Source organism: Lactuca sativa, chromosome 4, assembly GCF_002870075.4.
Source record: "Lactuca sativa cultivar Salinas chromosome 4, Lsat_Salinas_v11, whole genome shotgun sequence".
Taxonomy (NCBI): Eukaryota; Viridiplantae; Streptophyta; class Magnoliopsida; order Asterales; family Asteraceae; genus Lactuca; species Lactuca sativa.
Genome location: NC_056626.2, coordinates 53,757,593 through 53,761,142, shown reverse-complemented (window position 1 = coordinate 53,761,142; position 3,550 = coordinate 53,757,593). Strand labels below are relative to the sequence as shown.

Sequence of the window (3,550 nt, the reverse complement as noted above, 5' to 3'; positions counted from 1 at the left end):
TCCACTCTATCAATCTCAAAACTAAAGCTAAACACCACCATTTCACTCTCAACCACAATACAAAAGCCTCAATGAGTTTGAGGACGGAATTGTATGAGAAACTTAACCCCCACCCCCACCACGCCGCAAGGGAAAACAACTGGTTCAAGAGACTACAAAGCATAGGATGATACAATGGAGTCCCCAATAAGAGCTAGTGTTGACAAAAGCTTGGATTGACATTTCGGAGGATTCAGCACCAGAAAATGCACAACCGGGAGATCATTTTTGGCTTGGCAATTTTGAGAGGTTTCGCACGGAGTTGGATAAAGATGAAGAGTACCGTACCAAACACCAACTTAATTCAAAGTTTTGAGAAATATCGAGAGTCGATTAAAAAATCAACCTTTTTGTACAACTAAAAACTCAAAGGAAAAACAGTCAAGGACATGAAGAAATTCTTCAAGAGGCTTTGCATTTTTTTTCGTAATAATACAGTAAAGACATTCAAGTTTAACGAACCTTGGAAATTATTAATTCTTAAGTTCGGTTTTTCGGTTTTGTATATTTTGAACACCCCTACCGATATTGTGATCAAGAATTTTAGCGTCTTTACACATATCGAGAAAAATACGACGCCAAAACTTATAATTAGAACTATCAACTGTAAGTAACAAGAAATTATAGAAAAATAAACGTAACAGAGAATATAAATAAGAGTGTAAGATATACTTACCACCGGCAGAATGATTATAGGATTCAACAAAACCAACCCCAGGCACAAAGAGTTGCACAAACCATGAGACAGGGGGCAATGCATCGTGAAGGAGACACTGTAGCTAAGTGTAGTGATCTTCTAGAAAAAAAATAAAATAAAATAAATAATAGATCTTGAAGCGGGAAACAATGTGAAGCGTCCAGTGATATATGTGATGAAGAACGTATGCGGCCCTATAGAGGATAGTCGGTTACCATCTTGGCTTGTAGAATAATTCCCATTAAGGTTTGTATTGCTTTCACTACTATAAAAAAATAAAAAGCTTCACATAAAGTCCCTATACTATGTATAAAATGAAAAGTAAACTAAGCTATACTATATGTGCCCATTTACATGATAAGTCATCTAAATTTGTTATTTTGATTGCCTAATAATGGTAAGCTGAGCCCTAAGGTGAAGCACACCATTAATAAAATAAACACTTCCCTCCTCAATAAAAGAACCCAAAGGTATCCCAAACAAATTCCTATACCCAACTGCTTTTCCACCTGTAAAATTATAACTCCCTTTATACTACTTACTAATATACTCTTCATCGGGCTTTGACCGGGCCCCAAACTCATAATCCACCTCAAACGGGCCCAACCCTTTTTCCTAGGTCCCCAAAAAAAGCCCAAAACATCGACACAAATTTTGTTGATCCATATTACAATGAACCGACAAAAAAAAAACCCTTGCCCCCTAAATTAAACGCCTGTGACTCTGTGAGTAAATCCTTCCGAAAGGAAACAAACCCACACACTCCTCACGTTTTAAATCCATGTACACAATGCATTGCTGACGTGGCAGTTCAAACCCAACCACCTTCACGGGCCTATACTTGTAGACCCGTGGGGGATTAGGGTTCTTGCGAAGGGATTGAGATTCTGCTTTGGAAAAGAGGGATTCCAGTGCGAATTTAGGGTCAAATTCGTTACATGTCATGATTTTTCTTATAGCTTTCTGCATGTCATGTAAGGAAACCGGATACATTTTGGGAGAAGTTTTGTTAAAATTTCGCGTCGTTCTTCGATATTAGGGTAGTGAATCCGGGCCCACTTGAGGACAAAATCGTAAATTGCATCCTCGGATACAACCTGGAGGTCGTCGCTTGACAAAACCGCCTCCACCCCAGCTAGGGATAAATTGAGAATCTCGTCCTGAAGCCTGGAGGGTAAAATTGTCATTTTATATAAAGGTGTCAAGGTGACGAAAATGAAGGAAGATTCGGTTTTACTTGGTTATGTCTTTGTAGCGGAGAGTTAAGAACTCTTTTGCAGTATTTGTTAATGGCTGAACTGCTTCAGCCATTGAAACAGTGGAAGGAAGATCGAGATAAAGTAATGCTGATTCAGGTGTCATAGGCAGATTTCTTAACAGATTGCTGCAGTGTCTCATGCATGAAACAACTTTAAATTTGTCAGCAGCCATTAGAACATCAAGAAGAGCAGGGGCAGAAGTTGATGTCAGAGTATTGCTGTATATAAAGTTCAGGAGTTCCATAAAGGGAGCTTCCTCTGTTGTTAATAAAAAAATTAATGTTTAATAAATTAACAAACAAAGTACGATGCTATAAATGGTAAATATTTTACATATACCCGAGTCATTGATTCGGAGGTTTACATGGAGCTTCCTCTGTTCTGAATCTTTCATCCCATTTGAAAAGAGCTTCATGAAGATATAATGTGAGGAACATGAATATGCATGGTTGAGTAATAAAGTAGAGAAAATAGATGCTTGTGAGCATTGAGGTTTCACCTTGTAGAAAAATGGACTCTTTGCAGCTAAAATTGGGGAGCTGATATGTATGGTTTTAACTCTTGCAACTGATAAATATTAAATAGTCAATGTTGAAGAATGAATCAGTGTCATCTGATAAAATACAAATAAAATACAAGTATCAATAGTGATAATAATTAATCGGTTCATACCTAATGGTGTATGTGGTTCTTCAATCATTGTTTCCTGCTCTTCATCTTGGATTTCATTGTCCATGCCATCATCAAGAATATGATCCGGCTGATTCTGAACTTGTTCATCTGAATATCCAGAAGCAATGTCTAACGCTTAGAACATTAAGAATATGATATTACTTGCAAACACAAAAAATCCCATTCCCTGATCAATTTATCGTTAGAATATTCCAAACTTCATCAAAAACAGAAAGGATGTGTAAAAATGCTTGTCAGTTTCACATTCAGAGCGGTTTAAAAAAAACAAATGCATGATCACATGCATAACATATTCATCGATTATTGGTAAACTACGAAAAGATCATGGAACAACTGACCGTTTTCTCTTATAATATCTTCTCTACGGCGTTTAGGATTTCGAAAACAAGCAGCCAGGTTCATACAACCCTCTCCATCTGGTCGAAACCCTAGCGGCTCGGAAACGATCTCGATGCAAAGAAGACGATCGGAGAAATTGCTATCGTTGAACGCAAAACCGAAGTCGCCGTCGCTGCGACCGACTTCAGACGAATAGCTAGATTCCATGACCGCCGTTCTATGATCGAAAAGGTCCAAACTGGAATCTCTCGTTATACGTGAAAAGAATTTGAGAGATTTCAGAACCCTAATTAATTCCTTATCACTGGAAGAGGATGAATGTATGTAACTGATTCAAGTCGGCCTATGAAGATATACAAAATTTAACTAGCAAATTCATTAAATCATTATAAAATTTTGATTTTATACGGCGTCTTTTTGTTTCAAATTAAATATTTTATTTATCAATCTAAATATATATTAAAATCTAATCTAAATATATTAAAAGATAAATATCATGACATCACTTCCAACAATCAAAGTT

General features: G+C 36.8%; 1 pseudogene; it reads right to left on the bottom strand.

The window, feature by feature from the left end:
• Positions 1–1,020: 1,020 nt before the first annotated feature.
• On the bottom strand, positions 1,021–3,346 carry LOC111876782 (BTB/POZ domain-containing protein POB1-like; annotated as a pseudogene).
• Between the last annotated feature and the right edge of the window lie 204 nt (positions 3,347–3,550).